Genomic DNA, 25398 nt, shown 5'->3' with positions numbered 1-25398 from the left:
TGTGATAACAGTTGCTAATTTTCAACAATACAGGACTTGTTGCCTAACTATAATTTTCTTTGTTCCAAATAGATTTTTCAAAGCAAAAATATGACATAAATTTTGCCCATAAGATGATTAGACAAAACTGGCATTGGGATGGAAAATCATGTGTTTCAAGACCCTTCACACCAAGAGATATTTAGGCATTATTACTTAGATTAATTGAGCTTTTATTAAAGCTAATTTTCTAGTATTCACACTTCAAAATACAGATGGAAATAAAATATATAGTTCTCAATTTGGCAGGAGTGTACTATACAATTTATAATAAAGTTGATTTATATTAATTGCTAGAAAATTTATGGGCAACAGATTTATTTTAATGGAGTCATTTATTGTCCTAATTTGTTTTATTGATATTAGGATCCGGACATCTTGCTGTTTTAAAAGGATACTCAAGCACAGGGAGATCAGCTCCGTGCTTTGTGACCACCTAGAGGGGTGGGATAGGGACGGGGGAAGGGAGAGGCAAGAGGGAGGGCATCTGGGGCTATATGTATATGTATAGCTGATTCACTTTGATATACAGCAGAAACTAACACAACACTGTAAAGGAATTATACTCCAATAAAGATGTTAAAAAAAAAAAAGTTAACAAACAGCAAATTAAAAATGGATGATTTTTTAATCCATTTACAATCAATTAAATAGTACATTTTGTTTTCTTTTCTTTTTTCTCCTTATGATTGTTGTTTTTCATTGTCGCCCCTATGTCCTTATGCTAATAAATAAAGTTGGTTTCTGCTAAATACAGTATTGAAAATCAAGAAGGAAATACACTATTCTCTTATTCTCCTTTAATTTGAAAATATGTGTATTGGCACCACTATATTGCTTTCAGTTAACGTTAATTTGTGTGTACTTTACATTTTTTTATCAGTCTTGCTAAGGGTTTCTCTTAGTTTCCTGTTGCTGCTGTAACAAATTAACACAATCTTAGTGACTTAAAACACCACAAATTTATTATTTTACAGTTCTGGAGATCACAGTTCAAAATAGGTCCAACTAAGCTACAGTTAAAATGTTTACAGGACCCCATTCCTTCTGCACATTCTGGGAATCCATTTTCTTGCCTTTCTCAGCTTCTAGAGGCTCTCCCCAATCCTCAGCTACTGGCCCCCTTCCATACTTACAGCCTGAAATGAAATCATTCTCACTTTGCTTCCACTGTCACATCTCCTTTTCTGACTCCGACACTTCTGCTTCCCTCGTCTACTCTTTTTCAAAATAAGGACCTTTGTGATTACACTGGCTCACCAGGGTAATTCAGGAAACGCTATGGAGATCCTAACTTAACTGCATCTGCAATGTCTCTTTGCCATGTAAGGGAACATATTCCCAGGTTCTGGGAAATAACACTTTTACAACTTGGGAGGGGGTATTATTCTACTACTACAGAGTTTATCAATTTTATTAAACTTTCAAAGATTAAAGCTTATGGCTTTGTTATTTTTCTCTATTTTATATCTTTGATCTTTGTTCTCATCATTCTACTTTTTATCCTTCTTCTTCCTCTGGGTTTTAAATTTTCCTTTTTCCTTTTTAGAATCTTGAGATGGAGGCTTAGCTTATTGATTTTTTAAACTTTCATATTTAAATGATAAAGTATATCCAAAGACTGTTTTGCCTCAATCATATAAGTTTTGATAAGGGAAATTTCTATTTCCATACTGTCAATAATATATTTTAAATTCCCATTGCATTTTTTTAAAGAAGTGTTAATTTAGACACGTACTGCTAATTCTCAAACACATAAGATTATCTCATTATTCTTCGCGAAAACATTTATTCATTTATGTATGTTCACAGAACATATGATCCTTTGTGACTTATTGAGACTTGTTTTATAGCCCCAAAGACTATGTATTTTAGCTGCCAGATGTAGTATTCTATAAATTTCTGTTAGGTAAGTTAGATAATAATATAGTTTAAAACTTTTATATCTAGAACAGATATAGCAGAGGAGAAAGGGTTGAGAGGTGGGCAAAATGGGTAAAAGGGATCGACTCTGTGGTGATGGATGATAACTACACTTTTGATGATGATCCCGTTGTGTATTGAATCACAGTGTTGCACACCGGAAACTTTTATAATGGTATACATCAATTTTACTTCAATAAAAAATAAAGCTTTTATAGCATTACTGATTTTTTTGTTTTTAATTATGAGAAAATCCTATTTGAAATAGCTGTGGTTCATTGTATATTTTTCTGTAGCTCCTGTTAATTCTGTCAATGTTTTAAATGTATGTTGCTTTGTGTTATTACTGGTTATTTTCTAAATTCAGCTTTTTAATCTTTCACTTTTCAAAGTGACTTAAATTATGCCCATTAGCCATTATTGTAAGTAAAATACCATGTATTGTTGTTTTGTCCTTTGTACTTTAGTTGTCACTCATTCTCCTTCTATTATGTGTTATGTATCCGCAGTGTAGTTTTTTCTTTAAAGAGTTAGTAACTATTTAATATATTTTATAAATATTATTTTATAGTTAAATTCACAATTTCCCTTTCCGGTGATCTTCATTTCTTCCTGCAGATACGTACATCAGTAAATTTGTGCTCATTTTTGTTTGTTTGTTTTGGTTTGGTTTGGTTTTCTTTGTCTTATCTGAAGCGCTATCAACAGTATTCCTTGCAGTCTGGTTCAGCTAGCAACAAATTCTGCCTGTTCTTGTTTATTTGAAAATTTCATTATTTAACCTTAATTTTGGGACAAAATTATTAGTAGATATAAAATTTGGGGGTTACACATTTTTCCTATAATTTCATTAAATATATGATTTTATTATCTCTGGCTTCACTTGTTTCTGATGATGTTAGCTCTCATTCTTCTTATTGTTGTGCCAGAATATAATGTATCTTTTTATTTTCTGGTTAAATATTATTTTCATTTATGATGTTTGACTATGATGTGACTTTCTTTGAATGTATTCTATTTGTGTCTTGCAGAATTTTTTAAAAATAAGTTTTTGTTTTTAGAAAAGATTTTAGATTTATAGAAAAATTGAAAGGGTAATACAGAGAGTTCCCATATACCCAGCCCCGAGTTACATTCTGCACCCATCCTGGATTCCCCTGACCTCTTAAATGATTTTTTTAAATTTGTTTATATTAATATTTACTATTTGAGCTGTAAAGCTCTATGGAATTTTACAAATGCTTAGTGTCATGTATCTGCAATGAAAGTATACAGCATTGTTTTGAAACGCTGAACATATTCCCTGTGTTTCATCATCATTTCTAGCCCTTCTTTAATCTACTGGCCATTCCTGATTTACCATGCCTATAGGTTCTGTCATTTCCAGATGTCATATAAGTGGAATAATTCAGTATGTAGACTTTTGCTACTGGCTTCTTTCATTTTACCCTATACATTTAATATTCATCCATATCCTTTCATGGCATTTTAGTTCATTTATTTTTCTTCATTGAATAATATTGCACTGTTTGAATGTACCACATTTTGTTTATCCATTCATCTATTTCTCTCTTGATTGTCTTTGTCCCTTGTGAAATACCAGTTGACTGCATTTCTGTGCATCTCCTTCTGGGCTGTTTATATGGTTTAATTGATCTATGTGTCTATTCTTGAGCCAATATCATGCTCTCTTGATTACTGTAGCTTTATAGTAATTCTTGAAATCAGGAATTGTTAGCACTACAGCTATGCTGTTAATCTTCTATTATTGTTTTGGCAATTTTAGGTCTTTCTCCTTTCCACATTAACTTGATATTAGTGTGTCAATATCAAGAAAATAGCTCACTGTAATTTTGATTGGAATTGCATGGAATATATAGATACAGTTAAGAAGAATAAACATCTTAATAATATTGATTTTTCCAGTCAGTATACACAGAATAACTCTTGATTTATTTAATCTTTGGTTTCTTTTATCAGCATTTTATAGTTTTGCACATATAGTTCCTATACATATTTTGTTAGATTTATATTTAAGTACTTCATCTTTATGGTACAATATACATGGTATGTTTTTTTTTGTTTTTAATATTAACTAGAAATTTATTTTATTTATTTATTTTATTTATTTTTGGCTGTGGTGGGTTTTTGTTTCTGTGCGAGGGCTTTCTCTAGTTGCGGCAAGCGGGGGCCACTCTTCATCGCGGTGCGCGGGCCTCTCACTATCGCGGCCTCTCTTGTTGCAGGGCACAGGCTCCAGACGCGCAGGCTCAGTAGTTGTGGCTCACGGGCCCAGTTGCTCCGCGGCACGTGGGATCTTCCCAGACCAGGGCTCGAACCCGTGTCCCCTGCATTGGCAGGCAGATTCTCAACCACTGCACCACCAGGGAAGCCCAACATGGTATGATTTAATTTCAAATTTCATTGACTTATTAAATGTATGTGTGTTTATATTTATATGTACGGTATATATACAAAATACATATATATGTATGTATAGCATATACACAAGAATATATACTAAACCATGAATCCTGTGACCTTGTTATAGTCCTTTGTTATTTCCATAATTTTCCAAAATTGTATTTTTCTGCAGAGACAATCATGTCTTCTGCAAGTATAGACAGCTTTATTTAATCCTTTCCAAGCCAAATACTTTCTCTTTTTTTTTCTTTCTTGTTTTAATGTACTAGCTAAAAATCTCAGTAAAACGGAGAGTAGGAAGAGTAAAAGAGAATATCTTTCGTTTTTTCTGGATTTTAGTGAGAAAGTTTTCAACTTCTTAACATGATATATAAATATTTTTATTTCACGTAATGCTTGTGTCTGGTTTTGGTATTATGGTAATGCTGACCTCATAGAATGAGTTTCCTCAGCTTCTGTTTTCTGGAAGGGAATGTGGTAATTGGCACCATTTCTTTTGATTTGGTAAAATTCACCAGTGACTATCTGAACTGAAGGTTTCTTTTTTGGAAGGTTTTTGATTATTGATACAATTTTTTTTTAATAGATATGGGCCTGATCAGATGACCTGTCTCTCCTTGTGTAAGTTTTAAGCATTTGTGTCTGTGAAGAAATCATTCTGTTTCATCTAAATTATAGAGTTCTGCTTGTTGTTCTTTACTGCCTTTTTAACATTCATGAAACAGGTCAGGATGACGTCTCTTTAATTTCTGATATTGGTAATTATTTTTTCTTTTCTTTTCTTTTTCTGTTAACCTGGCTAGAGGTTTATCAGTTTTGCTGGTCTTTTCAAAGAAGTTTTTGGTTTCATTGATTTTCTCTACTAAAGTTTTCAGTTTCAATAACTTATGCTCACGTATGTATTATTTCTTTTTACTTTCTGCTTACACTAATATTAAATTGTTCTTCATTCTCTAGTTTCCTGAGGTGGAGCTCAGATTACTGATTATAGATCTTTCTTCTTTCTGAATATATGCACTTAATTTTCCTCTCAGCACTGCTTTCTCTGTATCTACAATTTTTTTTAAATTTTTATTTCTATATAATTGCTTTTTAAAATTCCTCTTGAGACTCTTCTCTGTGATCCACATGAGCTTGAGAAAAATGTATATTTTATTGTTGTTGAGTGGAGTATTCTATAAATGCCAATTATATTAGTTTGATTGCTATTACTGTCCAGGTCAAGTCTATCCTTACTGATTCTGTACCTACTTGATCTATCAGTTTTTGCTTCACATATATTGAAAGCTTGATGTCAGATTCCACAACTTTAGGAGTTTTATGTCTTTTTGGAGAATTGATACTTTTATTAATATGTAATGTCCCACCTTTTCCTTGGTATTTTTAATTAAAAAAATTTTTTTTTTAACATCTTTTTTTTTTTTTTAAACATCTTTATTGAAGTATAATTGCCTTACAATAGTGTGTTAGCTTCTGCTTTATAACAAAGTGAATCAGTTATACATATACAATATGTTCCCATTTCTCTTCCCTCTTGCATCTCCCTCCCTCCCACCCTCCCCATCCCACCCCTCTAGGTGGTCACAAAGCACCGAGCTGATCTCCCTGTGCTATGCGGCTGCTTCCCACCAGCTATCTATTTTACATTTGGTAGTGTCTATATGTCAATGACACTCTCTCACTTCGTCTCAGCTTACCCCCACTGGAATGGTTTTGACCCAGAAAGAATGTCACCAATAAACAGTCTCAGTGTGAAACAAGATAGAGAACAACCCCTCAGGGAGCTCACTGTAAGGCTGGAGGCAAGGCCCCTCCTACACTTTTCTTCACTCCCACATGGAGCAAAAGACTCAGTTATGTGTTTAGTCCAAATCTTGTAAAGCAGCACTGGCTGTAGGGGCTAACCCTGCCCTTTGTTTCCAGGTGTCCCAAGCTGATTCTTAAATCAGCCTTGTTGAAATTAATATGCCTACTCCAAAGTTTTTAGTTTAGTATTAACTTAATATGCCTTTCGTATTCCCTTTACATTTTTTGAATTATTGGAATTTATTTTTAGAATAGTTTTGAGCTTGCAGAAAACTTGAGCAGCATGTTCAGAGTTCCCATATACTCCCCCTCCCACTCCTTCCCTTGCCCTCATTATTAACATCTTGCCTTGGTGTGGTAAGCACGTTAAAATTGAACCTACATTGATACATTGTTATAAAATAAAGTCAGTTATTTTAAGGGCTCACATTCTTTGTGATCTACAGTTCTGTGGGTTTTGTCAAAGGCATGATGTTATGTACCCACCATTACCACCACATCATGTGGAATAGTTTTACTGCCCTAAAAATCCTGTCTGCTCTAGCTGTTCATCCTTCCCTCCTCCCCTCCCCAATCCCTGGCAGATTGTTCTTTTTTTCACTGTGAATATGATAAATTCCAGATTTTCTCCAAATATATTATGGCAGATTATACTCCAACACATGGAAGGGAAGTATTATCACAGTAGTTTTTTTTCAAATATAATCAGACTGGGTTTATGCCTCTCCTACAAAGATTGATAATAATAAAAGTATATTGTCTCTAACACTTGTTCACCTGAGTTTGGATTATATAAGAACTACTGAAATAGGCCACCAATCTTCCAACTCTTGTGCTAGAAAGAGCCTCTTTTTTTTTTTTTTTTTTTGTCTAAACCATACTAGCCTCTAATGAATTCAGCCAATTAAAGGAACTAAAGGTTTCTTTTCTCATTGTTCCTATGATCTATATACTCTGTGTGCCTACAAGATACCAGTATTAAGAGTTCATTCCTTGCATATTCTCTGTCCATCACCACTGCCCTATGCTATGAGGAAGTGCTTCTTCTCCACCCCTCACTTGGGTTACAGAAGGATTAGTCTGTATAACCACTTACTCTAGGCTAAGTGAGGTCTTTGAGTACCTCATAAGGCCTCTTTAGCCATAGTTCTTGATGCTCTGGACTTATTGGCATGTTCATAGGAGTTTTTGTGGAAATGTAGTTACCTGGAAGTGCTGAGGTGTTTGTTCGCTTGTTTGAAACTTGAGTAACGTAAACACCTTGTTCTTCTGCTTAATCCCCAAGGATTGACATGGGGATGGTTCAATTTCTCCTTTTAGTATATTCAGTAGACTAATGCAGCAATGTGCTGTGTTCTCCTTCAATAGTCCTTGTTACTCCCATTTACTACCCACATGGGTAAGAAAGCTGTCCTACATGTTTATCTCAAACTTACATGGAGAAATTTGAGAAGAGTCAATTAGTAGAACCATCCATAATGTCAACTACTCGTAAGGGTCTATAGAGGCAAACATAGATACATATATCCATGTCTGTCTGTCTATCTATCTATCTATCTATCTATATCTCCTCTGGAAATTTTTTTCCGTGATACATTAGTTGGTGGGAACGAATTTTTCATAGAATATGTAAAGGCCATTCTGTGTGTACATGTTTGTATATATTTCATAATTTATTTCCATGTATATGTAGATAGAAATCTACACACCAAAGTTCTACTTCATTTATGTAATTATTAAGGTTATTTTTTATAATGAAATGTTAAGATTTCAAAGAATTTTTATCTCCTAATTTTCTCCCAAATATTAATTGAATTACATAGGGGAACATGTAATCTAAATTCCTAAATAGTTATATCAATATTGATGCTAATTTTCAACGCTTTTTTCATCAAGTGTATATATTAATAAGATGTGTGAAATTTTTAAATTCTAGTAATAGCTTTAGGTATAGATTTTTTTTTTTGATTTCTATGTGTGTGGTGTGTTTTATTATATATTAGTCTCTTAAATCAAATAGAAAACAAAAAGTGGAGCTACAAACCAAAGTTACAACAGTATTAGCTTTTCTCATCGCCCGTCTATCTACTTTTGCCAGAGGTCTTTATTTCTTCATACGGCTTTGAGCTACTGTGCAGTGTCCTTGACTCCAACCTGAAGAACTCCCTGTGGCAGGCGGGTCTGGTGGTTAAGAACTCTCTCAACTCTTGATTAACTGGGAATGTCTTGATTTCTCCCTCATTTTCGAAGGAAAGTTTTGCTAGATATAAGATTCTTGGTTGACGGATTCTTTCCTTCAACACTTGAAGTACATTGAGCCATGCCATCTGGCCTCCGAGGCTCCTGATGAGAAATCTGCTCATGACCTTCCTGGCAAATCTTCTCTCAGCTTCATAGAACTTTCATAATGTACCTTATCGTGTCTTATGCAGCAGAACATTTTGTATAGTATCGTGAAGTCAGTTAAGTTGTAACATTATTTTGAGACCAGAATTTAAGGAAAAGGAAATGAATATTTCAAGTGTAGACATTATGAGGTCTTTAAAATTATTACAGATTTTCAAACTAGAAATAAAAAGGCCACTGGAAGTATCCTACAGATTTTAATTTATAACAAAGTGAATACCAATATCTAATAACACACGTAAAGAAAAATTTCTTTGGGATCCTTTTTCCTAAGTGTAAAGGGGCCTTGAACTCAAGAAGTGAGAAAACCCCTGTGGTTTACCCCCAGCTGTGATGCGTCCATTTCTTGCTCTGACCTCAGAGTGCACCACTGTGATGTACTTCACAGAGCCCTGTAAAAGGGGCAGCTGGGCCCAGGTTTTTGGTCCTTAGAGCCCAGGAAGCTGCTTTTGGTGACCTGACGGCCTTGGACCTACAGTTAGCTTGTTTTTTCCTTGTTTCTGCCATTTTGTTGATTTATTTTTCTCTTTTCTCTACTCTTTCTTATCTTTCTCATTTTTCTTTCTTCTTTGCCTTTTTCTCATTTTTCTCTCTTTATCATTTCTTTTAGTTTTAAATTTTTTCTTCTCAATTTTTTGGTGTTTCTTTTCCATTTCTTCTGCTTTCTTTTCTTCCTTTGTTCTTTTTCTCATTTGTATCTTAATTTTAGTTAGTATTGCTAGATTAGTACAGTTAGCATAGTCAGTACTGTTGGTATAGTTAGCATAGCTGGTGTAGTTAATACTTGATTAGCATAGTTAGTGTAGTTAGTGCTAGTTAGCACTGTTGGTACAGTTAGCGTAGTTAGCGCTGTTAGTAGAGACAGCACACTTAGCACTGTTAGTACAGTTAGCATTGTTAGTTAGCGTAGTTAGCGTTGCTAGGTAGTGCTGTCAGTCAGTGTAGTTAGCAGGTCACCATGATGCAGGGCCTCACAGCCAACCCTGCTGACAAGAAGGCTCATATTGATGGCTTTGAGATCCTCCGCACCATTGGTGAAGGCACCTTCGGTAAAGTGAAGTTGGCGCGGCACATTCTGACCGGGACACAGGTGGCTCTCAAGGTGATTAAGAAAAGGCGTCAGAGCGTCGCAAGTGTCCAGGCACTTTTCCGGGAAGTGTGCGGTATGAAGCTCCTGAATCACCCCAATATTGTAAAACTGCTGGGGGCGATTAACACAGAGGAGGCATTTATTCTGGTGATGGAGTACCTCAGTGGGGGGGACATGTACCACTATTTGAAGATCCATGGCCGTATGACAGAGGTGGAGGCCCGAGGCCCGTTCCAGCAGCTGCTCTCCGCCCTGCAGCACTGCCACCAGAGGGGCATCGTGCATCGGGACCTGAAGCCACTGAACCTCCTCTTTGATTCCAAGATGAATATCAAACTTACAGACTTTGGCCTCAGCAACAAGTGTGATGACTCTGGACAAATGGACACAATCTGCGGCACACCCCCTTACTGTGCCCCGGAAATCTTCCTGGGGCAGAGCTACAGCGGCCCTGCGGTGGACGTGTGGAGCCTGGGAGTAGTGCTCTACACCATGGTAACTGGGTGCCATCCCTTTGTGGGAAAAGACTACCAGGAGCTGCGGAAGCAAGTCCTACAAGGGAAATACCACATCCCACCTTATCTGTCTTTGGAGATAAGGGATCTATTACAAAAAATGATTGCCCTCAACCCCAGTGACAGAGGCACCTTACCTGACCTCATGAGTCATGCTTGGTTAAACATGGGCCAGAAGGAGCCACTCCAGCCACCCTGTGAAGAGGACCTGAAGGTGACAACGGTGACGACTCCGGGCTTGACTTGCGACCAGATCCAGGATGCTGGAACAGGCAGTGTGAGCGCCAAGAAACCCCAGGTAGGGGCCTCCATCGTAACTGTGAGGCCCTTCTGTCGCGGGGACCTCAGCGGCAGTGAACTTGAGCCTTCTCAAAGCCCTGTGGTGTCCCCCCTGAAAAGCAGGTGGCTCTACCAGGGAGAAAACGTGCAGCTGCAGGAAGACCAGCAGGCGGGGCAGAAGACCGGTGAGTCTGCCTGTCCCCCACCCAGCCTGGAGGCGAGGACTGCCACCCCCAGCCCAGCCCCCCAGTGTGGCACTGGGACATCCCCCTCTACCAGCAGCAGGATTGGAGCCCCAGAGGGAACCAGCTGCCCCCCGGGTGTGTCCAACACTGGAGGGTCCTCCCACACTGGGCAGCCTGAGAGTGTGTCCTCATCCACTCCCTCTGGCCACAGCCAGAAAAAGCAAGGGGTGGCTAGGAGAATCTGGAACTTTGTTTTGAAACATCTTTGTTGCAAGCTGCCCAGCAAGAGGCGTCATAATAAAGTGAGCCCATGTGAACCCCATGCATGACCGAGGCAGGAAGGTCAGGCCGCCGCGCTCCCTGGGGCCCGGTCCAGTGGAAGATGAGGGTGTTCTCTGCGCGGCCTTCAGAAGCATCGTATCCAAGACCCTGGCCAGCTCAGAGGATGGTCCGGAGCAGCCCGGGCGACCGAAAGCGAGGCCACCGTGGCTGCAGGTCTGCCCCTCAACCCCCACCTGGGTGAAACTTCAGAGACTGGACTGTCATTCCTGGGTCACGTCTCCCCTCCCCCACTCTTCTGTCTTCCGTGTTGGTGGGGGAGGGGGATAGTTCTTGTTCCAAGGACTCCTTGGTTCTTCCAATTCTAGTTAATAAACTTGATGCTCGGGCTTCCCTGGTGGCGCAGTGGTTGAGAATCTGCCCGCCAATGCAGGGGACACGGGTTCGAGCCCTGGTCTGGGAAGATCCCATGTGCCGCGGAGCAGCTGGGCCCGTGAGCCACAATTACTGAGCCTGTGCATCTGGAGCCTGTGCTCCGCAACAAGAGAGGCCGCGACAGTGAGAGGCCCGCGCACCGCGATGAAGAGTGGCCCCCGCTTGCCACAACTAGAGAAAGCCCTAGCACAGAAACTAAGACCCAACACAGCCATAAATAGATAAATAAATACTTTTAAAAAAAAACAAAAAAAACTTGATGCTCCAGAAAGATGTATCACACCCTGCTTTGCATCTGCTGTGATGTATAGTGCTCAAGGAGACACCTAGAAAGACAGAAGCTGAGAGATTGGAGTGTGGATGCACAAATAGAGTTACTAGGAATGGGAGAAGTACAATTTAAACTCAGTTACTGGGGCGCACACTTCCACTCCAGCACAATGCAGTGCTTTACATGTTTACATGGCCCCAAGGTATTATAGGACACATTCCCATTAGCTCTGTTGCTTCTGGGCCGTGCTCAGGAACTAGGTCAATACAGATGCTCCTGGGTGGGGATCCAGCGTCCACATTGCTCAGTTCCATCCTTTTCCATAAGCCCGAGCTCACCCCCAGCCTCCTCCCCACAAACAGGTGGAGGTCAGCTCATGACTCTCACAATCCTCAGGTTCTTCCAACCTGCTTTGATCCTTGGGGAAAACCAGCCAATTGTTGGCTTGTCTTTCCCAAAGTTATCATCCTCTTTATTTCTAATGTGGAACACCTACCTCTTTATTCAATTTCAGATTTTATAAAATACTGGAAAAGTCTTTGGCTTTAAGCTGCTTTTTTCTGCTTTCCTACAACAAATGTCCACTGAGAAAGAAAACAGAAAACCATTATCTAATTGAAATTGTAGGAGCAAATATATGTAGAAAAAATATATATACCTTAATACTGTCCCATTTGTATACGTATTTCTGATCAGTGCCATTTGTATAGCTTCACTATTAATTGTCAATTCCTTTGGGGTAACCTGGAGTCCCTACTGACATGCAAACATTCTCTGAGAAAACAGCACTGCTATTACCACTTAACTATGCTTTAAGGTAAATTAATTTGTCAGCTTTGTTGGTATGACCACTGACAGTCACTAGACTGCAGCTCGTTAAGATTGGTTATAAAATGTGTTTTGCTGGAGGGCGGGGGAGAGGAAGTTTCTGAGCCCAGTTGATATTCTCAGACTAATTCACAGTGTGGTCTTGGGGGCTGTTCCTGTCTCTGGAATAGAAGCGGCCAGAGAGTGAAGAATTACAAGAACATTTACTTCCTTCATTTCCTCTTTAGTTCTAAATATATCTCAATGTCCAAAAATAAAAGGCTATGTAATATATTTCCAGTTTTTCTTTATGAATAGGATCAGTAAATAATTAATAAAAGCAAATTAAAAGTGAACTTGTCACAAAGGGAACAATCCTTTGTCTGACATTAGTGAACAGCCTGGTTTTTAATATAAAATATTTTATAAAAGAAAATTATGCTGAGTTGCACTCAGGGTAATTAACTTTTCAGATGCAATAGCTTTAAACTATTTATGTTGCTTGAGAATAATTACTTGTAAGCAATTTGTTTCAATTTTATAAACTAGGGCCAGTTATTATAGGTATTACAGAAGCAGTAATTGCTATTCAGCAGGGTGACGCTTTGCTCTGTCCTCTCAGCGACTCCTGGTTGGAGATACGGGGGCACAGGACGGTAGGGAATTTGTAGCTGCTTTGCTTTTAACATCATTGTGTTAAGGCTGCAAGAGACTAGCTTATAAACTATGAGAGTCAGGCAAAGAGTTTGAACCTACACTATAAAATCCTGTAGTTCTACCCTCTTTACAATATCTGGCAAATCATTCATTTCACTAGGTTTATAGAGAGCCATTTAGGAAAATGAAATGGGTATCCTATGGGTAAAGATCTAATGTCTAGTGCAACCTAGGGCATTATAGTGCTACCTTCCAGCTCTTCTCTCCCAGTGTCTTATACTGGAGTTAGTGATGTGCACATATCTATTCATAGTTCCTCATTCCAATGAACTGTAAGGTCTTGAAATTGAAGGCATGACTTAGCAAAACTTTTTTCAAGGAGCAGGCACACAGAATATGAGTGCTGATTACATTTCATAATTAAATTCATTTTTTTTCTAATATAAACATTGAATTTCTCCTTAGCTTTCATACTAAGAAGACCTTGCAACTCACAAGATTTGACAAATAACTCACCTCTTTGATTACATGTTTATTTGCATATTACTTTTTACCTGATATGAGAAAGAACACAGCTAAATACAGTTGTACTGGGAGTTTTGTACACGTGTGGAGGGATGAGAGAGAAAGGGTGTCGCTAACAATGGATTCTGACAGCAAGAGGGAGGCAGGAGGTCCTTAAGGACAATCCCTATTATTAGTTAGTGGTGGAGCTGAGGGGGGTCTGTATTCCAGTGATGTTTGTTTTGGTTCTGTTTTTATCCTCATAATTGTGTATCTGAGCAGCAACCCCCTGATTGGTTTTGTATTGGTTATTAATTATTTACTAATTATTAATTATTAATACAACCTCTGTATATATTTTGTAAAATTTATCTATATTTTATAAAACATATTTTATGTTATTTATTAGATAAAACTTTTTGTAATCTTGTAAAAAACATTAGCAAGGGTTAAAATGATCATCCAATTTTTTTTCTCTATAGTAAATATAACAGGGACTTTTGGAAGAAAGAACCATTTTAATGTGTGTAATCTTCCTAAACTGTATATGTGGGAATCCATATGAAAATGCCAGGCTGGCCAAACCTACTAGATACATAAATACATACTCGTTAAAATGTTGAATGATGGTTCAAAATCATGGCTCAGTTTGGAACCATGACTAGAAAGAGCTAGGAGAATGGCAGTTAGATAAATACTTAGTATTTCTAAAGGGATGTGGGACACAGTACCTCTTAAACATGGCATGCCCAAGAGTCACATGAAAAGGAATTGTAGTAAAGGGGTTTTGACTTTTCAATTCTCATTCAAGATTATAAACCAACTCTGGAATCATATGTGAACCATACCTAATCCTTGCTTGTTGCTCAACCTATTGTGTCTAACTCTGAGAAGCAGATTTCAGAGGGACAAAGGGAAAGAAGTTTGCAACACTAGGCCTATGAATTAAGCCCTGCTTAGTTCTCCTCTTTGATTTTACTGTGTACTGATATAGTATACGTCAAAGCATTTTATATAATCTGCACACCAAAGAATTCACACTGAAATGTGGTTATGGCACTAAAACTATCTTGCCAAAAGCCATTCTCCACAGAAGAGGAGTGAATGTGTGTTCCCAAACTTAACTTAAAGTGATAACTTGATAAAATCCTTTGAATATCGGATGTGACTGGTGTGTAAACTAGATAGTGTCCTATTCAAAGATGCTTCAGGGTGTTTCCTGAAATAGATGTACTTATTTGGATTGGCTATATTTTCTGTCACTCCCTGTCTGAATTACAGGAAGCGCCTCATCATTAGGTGACCTGATTTGACCCCAGTTCCTCTCCCACAACTTCTCTATATGGTAGCCAGAATTGTCATTAACAAACAGAAGTTCAGTCTTTCTAAATTAGCTCCCATTTCACTCTGAATATAAACCAAACTCTTCAAAATGACTTAAAAGCCCCACATGATTACCCCTCCCTTAGTTCTCAGACATCTCACATCACTGAGATGCAGCGGGAGCTCCGGTTCACCTTCTGCTTCTCCGGTGACACTAGCTTCATAGCTTTCTCCAAACATACCAGACAAGTTCCACATTTAGGATTTTGCTCTGACTCTGAATGGGTCAATTTTCCCCAAATAGCTTCATGGGTGAAGTCCCTCACTTCTTCAAATTTTTGGCTCAACTATCACCAAAAGGAGGTCTACCCATACCAGCCTAAGTAAAAGTAGAATCCACCCCCAGGCCCCGCCTACAATTGAAAACCCTTTCCTTGTTCTTTCATTCCATAAGGCTCATGGCCTTTTAATGTAAAATATCATTTATGTGTCCATGTTTATCATTATCTGCTGCCCCATCGCTTCTAGAATATAAGCTCCACAAAGGCAGGCATCGTTGTTTGATTCACTAAAGTATCTTTGGAAAGTGAAATAAAACCTGGCTCATTGTGGGCCATCAATACATTTTTTTTTTTTAAGTTGAATTAAATGAAAAGGAGACAGGAACAAATCATGTTTTGGCCTACATGTAAATGATAGCATTAAATTGTCAATTGTCCTTGGAAACAATTGGAGAAAAGTTAGAAAATCTTTTTTTTCCCCCCTTTAAAAATCAGCAAATTGTATAGAATTGAGAATTTACCTTGGAGCAATTTAGAATCCATGTGTTGTTTGAATTTTGACTAAGCAATGTCTTTAAGTTCACCAAATTAATCAAGCAAACAAACCTGAGTCTAAATGCAGACTTCCTTACGAAGTACATATTAAATGATCTTACAAGTATAGGAGGGAACTGCTCCCAGGAGTGGGGTTGACCGGTGTCAGAAGCTAATAAAGGTTTGAATATTAAAATAAATAGAATTAAATTAAATTAAGCCTTAATGATCATGAACAATGAAGTAAGTTTCCAATGCTATATATCAGAAAGACCTTCCTAAGAAAAAATGTCATTTGATTAGTTTCAATAAGCTTTATTATGCTCAACAAATCAAGGGATGATCTACTTAATTTTTCATATTAAAAGTTTGTAATTTTCATCTAGTTTAATGTTCACAGGCTTTCAGAATTTTTGTTCACTTGATATTTTTTAATTAAATCCTTAGGTTGTGAAGTTTTTCCCTTAAAGTAAAATCTTCCTTGCATTTTACAAATAAAAGTTACCTGTTGCAATATTCAAATAACATATATTATGCCTCTGCTCCATCAGCATATTGACAGATTTGCTGCTGAGACATAATGGGTTGTTCTCTTGGTTAAGTCTTAAACTATACTGAGTATTACCTATGAAAAACTGCGAGTAGTGATTTGATAGAATGTCCTCACCTTCTTTTTCCTGTCCTTTATGTTTCATTATGAGGAATTGAAATATAACCCTAAGCAAGACCCCGTTGCAAAATCATTCCTTTCCCTTTTGAGTAATGATTTTCTGGTAGTGAAAATGTGAAATAATGAAAAGGTTAGAATATGCTTTAATTCATTCTTGCAAAGGTTATGATGACATCATTATTTGGGTCAAAATCAAATCATTGCTTCCATTCTTCATATGTTAGACAGATTAGTGTCAGATAAATACAGCATAGTATTTGTGTCAACACTTAAGGATAATATGTTATTGTAAACCTTTATTAATCTTAATGACTTTCAAATGTACCTCGTGCTTGAATATTTATTTCTTTAAATGTCAACTCACCTTTTAAGCTATTGCTCATGTAAAACAAAAAGCAATCTACCTAGACTCAGGAAATGTTTCTCATGTGGCTGTTTAAACATAGCAACCAGGATGTAAAGAGTTTGAAAATCAATTACATGCTTTCAGAATCTAATCAGCAACACTTGATTGGAAGTATCAACCCACAAGTACAGAAAAAGGAAATCGCTTCAATAAACGTCACTGATATTTCCTAGCATTTTGTACTTCGGTACCAACAGGAAGCTAAGAAATGTTGCTAGGATGTTAGCGTCAAATGTTTCAGCCTTCATGACCATTCATTTTAAATATATTTAATTCATTCAAACAAGTAAGGATTAGCATCATAGTAAACTGTCACCAGTCTATGAATAAGCAAGTACACCTATGTCTCTTACCCCCCTGGGACAATTACACCCTCTACATGGGTCTGTATTATTATCTCTGAAACTTTCCAGTTGCATTACTGTCACCCATGTGCTTGAAAATCCAGGTTTACTGTCAAACCATAATAATACAAAGAGACTCAATCTTTTGAACTGTAAAATATATTAAATCTAATAATAGGCATGAAGAAAAAAATCCACACCACATGTCAATTAAAACTTCCTAATTTGAACATATGTATGGTACATTTCTATTAAATTTTTGTTTGTTTTCTCAAAGGATTATTATGTTCTGTGTACTTAAATCTAAAATGTTGCTATCTCACAGTCTTAATAAATAATACTCTATGGCTCCTTATTCACTTTAAATGATTTTTAAATTTTAAAACAGATTAAATGTTTAATTTTATTTTTATTACTATTTTTTATCCTGGAGGGACACTTGAGAAACTGGTCAAGTCTCAGAAAATCTCTATGTTAAAAAAAAAATCTCTATAGAACACTATACCTAAGAATGATTAGTAATTGTAGATATCATAGCCTGCAAATAATTTTCAATGATCTTTTAATTAGACAACATTTTCCTCTAGGTCTGTTTATTTTGGCCAATGCATAAATTCTAGTTTTATATTTAGTTTTCTCTTGTCTTCCCACAAAGAACACCGACTCTAATGAAAATTATTAATGTAGGAATAGGAAATTGCGGCTTCTTCCTCCCTTTTTTCGTTAAAAAAGTTCTGCTCGATACTGTTTCTTTATCTAACTAGGCCTAAATATAACAAATCACTACTATACAATATTCTAGTGAGGTATGTTTTCTGGCATATAACGTGTAAAATATTAGGGCTTTTTGGCTTGATGTAGTTCAGTGATTTAAGTTGAATAAAGAAAAGGTGGATATATTTTCTGGAAAAATAAATATATAAAAAGCAGATACTAGAGGGGAGTTAACACCTAGAAACAGAGAAGACCACAGGGTAAAAGGTGAGTTTCTCGTTTGTTTTGCTTTTAGCCTGAGACTACTCCAGAGTTACATCTGACAGGGAGGCTAAAGCTTCAGTAGAAATCAGCCTCATTCTTGTGGAGAACTAGGAGACACAGTTCAGGGCAGTCATAGCTTCTGGAATCTGAAGGTGAAAATGGCAGAAAGTACAGAGTTAGGGAGGAGAAGCCCCAAACTCTGTGTATCAATTTTACCCAAACATCTGACTGACCCCTGAACCAGACAAGCATGGGACTGACTTCAAAAAAGCCAGCTACAGCTCAAAGAATAGAACGTAAATTTAGCTGCCTCCCATTTCAAAGCAACCATTCAAAGCAAATGGATTTCAAAGCAACCATTTTAACTACTCATCACAATATTCTTCTTCTTCTCTCAAAGTCAAATTTTGAGGCTGAGAAGATTCGGAGAAAGGAACCCTTCTTAATCATATACTTGTATTTAAAGGAAGGGGGAAAAAACTGCACAATTTTGTTGCTCAGATCTTCCAGTTGGCTTACAATAAGTCTTAAGACTTATTGATACTCACTCTATCTCTGATTCCCAAACAGCAGTAGGAGGATTTCAAGATTTCATTTTGCAGCATGATTTTTGTATTTAGTTTCTGTAAACTCCAAAAATCTTATGCTTGAAGAAAAAATATTTTCTCCAGGGTCTGGTGGAGACTTGTGCCACTGGATAATGTCATGACAAATGACTGTTAAGTGGACTAGTTTCTGTAACCCTTTTTCATCTTCAAAGCACTCAGCAAAATCTGCTTTATTTTAGTGTTATTAAAGGACTTCAGAAAACATTTCAGAAGAGCTGAAAATAACACCTGTCAAGCTGAATTGGGGGATGGGGATATCTGGATAGATTCTCTAGAGAGATGATCCTGAAGAAGTTGTCTGTGCTGGAGCCCTGGAATCCTCAGAGTTCACAGAGGTGACTCACCAGTCCTTCCTAGTGAAAGCTAACAGTTTATGCCTGACAGAGAACACTGTAGTAGCCTCTCTCACAAGGGCAACAGGTGACCACCTTTCCTCAAGAGATTCATTTCTTCTCCCGTGGGTCACAGGCTGGGAATTAACATTAAATTGCAACCTAATCCAACTGGAATGTGTTGATAAGAAAGAGCATATACACTTATAGAGGAGATATAAGAATTAGCTTATATTAGCAGGAGTTGAAGGAATGACCCAGGGATTGCACTTTGGGGGTACTTGCTGAGTAGGCCAGAATATAAGACTGCATAAGCAAGAATTCTCAGGACATGAGGATTTAACACTCAGGCAAGGGCCCCAGAAAATAGAGATATCTCCACACTCTAGAAGAATGAAGAAAGAAATGTCCCATGTTGAGCAACAGACATAGCTGAGTTGCCATGACAGAATAAAGAGGCTACAGGAAGAGAGAAAGCTGGATAGAATAAATTACGTGAGTCCAGAAAACCTACCAGAGGAGAGGTTTTCAGGAGGAGCCAGAATACATACCACTCGCCAGGGCCATCCAAACTGCATTGATGAGCGGCATCGGCAACACAACAGGTTAAGTGGTAGCGCTCTTCCGTAAGGCTGAGTTGATGACAAGGGAGGCAGTAACAAACTTGGAATTGTTCATCTATGGATCTCAAAATAACAGGAGTGACCTCCAATGTCAGAAAAGCAGCTAAGGTTCATGTGACCTAAAGGTGGTGGTAAAGATAGTGAGCATAGTGTTCCAAAGGGCAAAAGAGACAGGCAGCCAGCTTGGGTGCTGTTAACGTCTACAGCAAGAAAATGGCACGCATGGCGGAGCAGAAAGAGAACAGTAGTCACTCCGGTAAAAAGTCATAATTCTCTCCTCAGTTTCTGGAACTGTGTCTATTTGAAGATCCATAGCTCATTTATTGGTGAAGAGCCAGATAGCTAGAACAAAGGGTTTTTTGCAACAATGCAGTCAGTACATAGGACAAGGATTTCTTCAGTTCTTCCGCAAAGAGACCTATGGCCTTTTCCTTAGGTGACAGTAAATTAAGGAGAGAGCTACAGTTTGATTCTGAAGGCTGTCTGCTGGCAGAATTCCCTTAAGAGGCTAATTAGCTATGGCCCACCCATATTATAGAGGGTAATCTGTTTTACTCAAAGTTTACCGATTTAAATGTTAATCTCATCTAAAAAATACCCTCACAGAAACACCTAGAATAATATTTGACCAAATATCTGGTTGCCATGGCCTAACTAAATTGATACAGAAAAGTAACTATTCCTTTATGTAATATTTTTTCTGTCTTCATTTTCTCCTTCCTCTTCTCTCTGTTCTCTTCTTTCTCCTTCTCCTTCTTCTTAATATCTTTATGCCTTTGTTTGTGTAGAAAGGAGATTAAGAGGTAATAACCAAGAAAGATACATGCAAACACTAATCAACTGCATTCTTATGGTAACCTATAAAGATCAAACTGTGAGAAATCATGATTATTATAAAATAGTGTTATTAATCATGACACAGAGGTTTTGTGTGAAATGAATATTTTGATTTTATATTTTTCACCTGCTGATTCTTAATTTACTTCCCAATTAACTTACAAAGTTTTTCAGTTTTTGACGGCAACAATGATTTTTTTAAAAAAAGTGTTAACCATAGTTTTCCTGACAGCAATATGCAAGAAAAATGCTATGTTTGATAAGTCTGAAACTTACTTAAAAGATTGCAATCTTTACTTCTGTGTTCTCTGTTAAATGTCAGCTATGTTTGGCCATTTACTTAGAGCTAAAATGAGTAGTCAGTTAACCTGATAAGATACAATTCACAGTGCATTTTTCAAGATGATCTGAGGGAGAGTCAGGTGAGGTCCCCAAAGCAAGTTGTACATTCCATCCTGTTGTTTCATATACTGAGAACTGTTGTTTCGTGAAGAAAAATTCAATCTACGCTTTTTATTATTTATTTTTCTGTTATGTAAAGACATGCAATAATATTTAGAAAGGGCTAATTTCTACTTCATGCACTTTGGAAAAGAAGAAGTATGGAATGACAAAACCCTAAACTTTTAGCTAGTTGGCTTAACTTACTGATGGGAACATTTTGATACATTCATTTAACTAAGAAGTATTTTTTGTGTATACTATATCAGGTCAGGCACTGTGCTATACAATGAAATTATTATGGTAAATATAAGGTACATTGTGTGCTTCCTCTTAAAGCTTGTAGACTATGGAAAAGAGATAGAAATAAAAATGTCAAAACCATTATTATAGAATGGGAAGTACAGGGTGTTATTCCCTGGGCCCCTAATTAAGAGTCAGGGAGCTTGATTTATTCAAGTATAGTGGAATACTTAGAAGACAGGAAGAAGTATTCCTGTATCAATTGGTAGAGAAGTCACTAGTATTTTTGTGTCTAGGAGAAAATGCAAACTATCTTTTGGATTACCATTCTTTTTCAGACTTTTCCATGGCCTGGCCCCTTCTCAGTGATGCTGACTGAAAGGGATTAGGGATCTTTTTGCCCCAGAAAAAGTTACAACAGTGGTGGCAATAGCTAGAACAGATAGTGTTGCATCCTGTTGCAGATACTCCTTGAGAGGAGGGGATGATGTTATCACAGATTATGAACCTGGTATCTTCTCTTTGGACGAAAAACATGATTAGAACCTCTTTATAGATTGTCCAGAATGAAGTCCGCTCACATTAAAGGCTCCAAAGACCTCAGAGGGGAACTCACGAGGAAGCAAGAGGGCATCTTTATTTGAGATCCAGAAATATCTCCAGGACCTGTTGGTTTGTCTAGATTATTCCTCTGTGGTTATGTTTTGAGTCTTTGCAGCACCAGCCACCCAGGCACAGTGGCAGACCCTCAAAACAGAGACTGGATGTGACTGTGCATAAGAGTTCTAGCCTTGGACAATAAGCATGAGCCTTTGTGGGACCCTAGAGAATCTTTCCAGGAATATGACTCACTAGATGAATCATCAAAATAGAGACCAAGATTCACTAGAGTGTGCTAGACATTTTTTTTCCAGTTAAGGTTTATTGGAACTCTGTGGTCTAATTTACAATGCTCAAATCTTCCAGCAGTCAAGGAAAATCTTTGCAACTGATATTTTTGTAATTTGGAGCTTCCGGCAAAGGGAGGCAGCTTCCATCCAGACGTGCCCCTTGGGGTTTTGGACTCCCTGGGGTTTTAATGACCCTGACATAACTAGTAGGTACATTGCTTTTATTTTTTGTTTTGTTTCTGTTTTTTTGGTTGTTGTTTTGTTTTGAAGACAAGGTGTTAGAAACCACAAACATTTTTTTGTTTAATTTTTGTTGAAAGAGGGTAAGATTTAACTGGGTTGGAGATATACACTATCCATTGGGGTGGGAAAAATTACTTTAAAGTTTTTTAATATAATATATATATATATATATATATATATATGTATAGATATATAGAGACATATATACTACTGTATTTGAGGAAGATCTGATTATTGTTATAGTAACCTCTAAATACCTGATCAAGTATTTCAAAATGATTTGCTCAGTGGTCTGTTTAAAATTGTAATTTGAGTTTTTCTTTATAATGAAAATTCCCTGTAAATATTTCCTCTATGTCTGTATTTAGAAAGTGTTATTTTTGAAAATTAATTATACACGAGTAGACCTGTATGTTTATGTTACCTGAAAGATTGATTATAGTAGGTCTATTTATACATTAGACTAAGCATTGAGGGGATGAATATCCTTGTCTGAAGTTTCCAAATCACATCAAAGAAATAGAGCAAAAAATATATATGTAATTAACAATGATACAAAAATATTGGTCACTTTTTACATTTCATAAAGAATCATGGCTACAGATTTTTTTAAAGTATTATTACTATTTTTAATTTCAGGCAGTTTTTTTTTATTGGAGTATAGTTAATTTACAGTGTTGTGTGAGTTACAAGTGTAGCAGAGTAACATTTTTTTGGTAATACAGTTTATTACAAAATATTGAGTATCGTTCTTTGTACTATACATAGGTCCTTGTTGTTTATCTATTTTATATATAGTAGTATGTATATGTTACTCCCAACTTCATAATTTATTCCTCCCCCCCACATTTCCCCTTTGGTAACCATAAGTTTGTTTTCCCCTTTGGTAACCATAAGTTTGTTTTCTTTATCTGTGAGTTGGTTTCTGTTTGGTAAATAAGTTCATGTGTATCATTTTTTCTTTTTTTAAGTTCCACACTCTAGTGATATCATATGGTATTTGTCTTTCTCTGTCTGACTTAACTTTACTTAGTATGATTAACTCTAGTTCCATCCATGTTGCTGAAAATGGCATTATTTCATCTTTTTCATGTCTGAGTAGTGTTCCGTTTTATTTATTTATATATATATATATATATATATATATATATATATATATATATATATATATATATACCACATCTTCTTTGTCCATTCATCTGTCGATAGATATTCAGGCTGCTTCCATGTCCTGGCTATTGTAAATAGTGCTGCAGTGAACACTGGGGTGCATGCATCTTTTTGAATTATGGTTTTCTCCAGATATGTGCCCAGAAGTGGGATTGCTGGATCATATGGTAGTTCTATTTTTAGTTGTTTAAGGAACCTCCATACTGTTCTGCATAGTGGCTGTACCATTTTACATTCCCACCAACCGTGTAAGAGGGTTCCCTTTTCTCCACACCCTCTCCAGCATGTATTGTTTGTAGACCTTTTGATTATGGCCATTCTCACTGGTGCGAGGTGGTTCCTCATTGTAGTTTTGATTTACCTTTCTCTAATAATTAGCGATTTGAGCATCCTTTCATGTGCCTGTTGGCCATCTCTATGTCTTCTTGGGAGAAATGTCTATTTAGATCTTCTGCAATTTTTTTCATTGAGTTTTTCTTTTTATATTGAGCTGTGTGAGCTGTTTGTATATTTTAGAGTTTAATCCCTCATGGGTTCCATCGTTTGCAAATATTTTTTCCCATTCTGTAGGCTCTTTTCGTTTTGTTTATGGTTTCCTTTGCTGTGCAAAAGATTTTCAGTTTAACTAAGTCCCATTTGTTAATTTTTGTTTCCATTTTCATTGCTCTAGGAGGTGGTTCCAAAAAGATTTTGCTACAATTTATGTCAAAGTGTCTTCTGCCTATGTTTTCCTCTAGGAGTTTTATAGTATCCATTCTTACATTTAGGTCTTTAACTCATTTTAAGATTATTTTTGCGTATGATGTTAAAGAATGTTCAATTTCATTCTTTTACATGTAGCTGTCCAGTTTTCCCAGCACCACGTATTGAAGAGGCTGTCTTTTCTCTACTGCATATTCTTGCCTTTGTTGTCATAGATTAAGTGACCATAGGTGGTTGGGTCTACTTCGGGGCTCTCTTTCCTGTTCCATTGATCTATATTTCTGTTTTGTGCCAGTACTATGTTGTTTTCATGACTGTAACTTTGTAGTATGGTCTGAAGTCAGGAAGTCTGTTACCTCCAGCTCGGTTTTTCTTTCTTAAAGTTGGTGTGGCTAATAGGGGTCTTTGTGTTTTCATACAAATTAAAAATTTTTTTGTTCTAGTTCTGTGAAAAATGCCATTGGTCATTTGATAGGGATTGCGTCGAATCTGTGGATTGTCTTGGGTTATATGATCATTTTAACAATATTGATTCTTCCAGTCCAAGAACATGGTATATCATTCCAACTGTTTGTGTCATGTTTAATTTCTTTAATCAGCATCTTATGGTGTTCAGAGTACAGTTCTTTTGTCTCCTTAGGTAAGTTTGTTCTTAGGTATTTTATTTCTTTTGATGTGATGGTAAATAGGATTGTTTCCTTAATTTTTCTTTCTGATCTTTTGTTGGCTTTAAGTGGGCTTTAAGGCTTCAGTTCCCCCCTATACTCCTGGTCTAACCACACACCTGGGGGGGCCTTCAGGCAGATTTTTTTAAAGCTATTTGAATGTATGTTCAAGGGCAGCAACAAATCTCTCATCCTTGGATTTAATACATCTTTTTATTGCATTATAGATGAATTTACTTTATAAGATAGTTACTTACCTTTGCTGTGATAGGTTCACCAGTTCTTTTATAATAAGTTTGGTTCAGCTCAGCATCTAAATTCTACAAAATTAGTCTTGCTCATTTCCATTTAGATGAGCGCCTGATTAAAGTACAATGGCACTCTGACTTCTTAATATAAACCTTTACATTTTTTTATAGGAAAGTTTTACACAGTTTAACACAATAAAATTTGATGCCATTCAAGCACTATATATTTGTCTTAGTTCA

At 36.8% G+C, this 25398-nt stretch overlaps 1 long non-coding RNA gene across 3 annotated transcripts in view; it reads left to right on the top strand.

The window, feature by feature from the left end:
- LOC309623718 overlaps window positions 1–25398 on the top strand; it is a 929788-nt gene that overhangs the window by 713529 nt on the left and 190861 nt on the right. For all 3 annotated transcript variants that reach the window (XR_014241493.1, XR_014241494.1, XR_014241495.1), the window contains exon 16: window positions 4209–4363. This is a non-coding gene — a long non-coding RNA (uncharacterized lncRNA). The remainder of the gene's footprint in view (window positions 1–4208; window positions 4364–25398) is intronic.

The sequence above is a fragment of the Balaenoptera borealis genome, assembly GCF_965194805.1.
Source record: "Balaenoptera borealis genome assembly, chromosome: 2".
Classification (NCBI taxonomy): Eukaryota; Metazoa; Chordata; class Mammalia; order Artiodactyla; family Balaenopteridae; genus Balaenoptera; species Balaenoptera borealis.
This window is presented reverse-complemented; position numbering and strand designations above follow the sequence as displayed.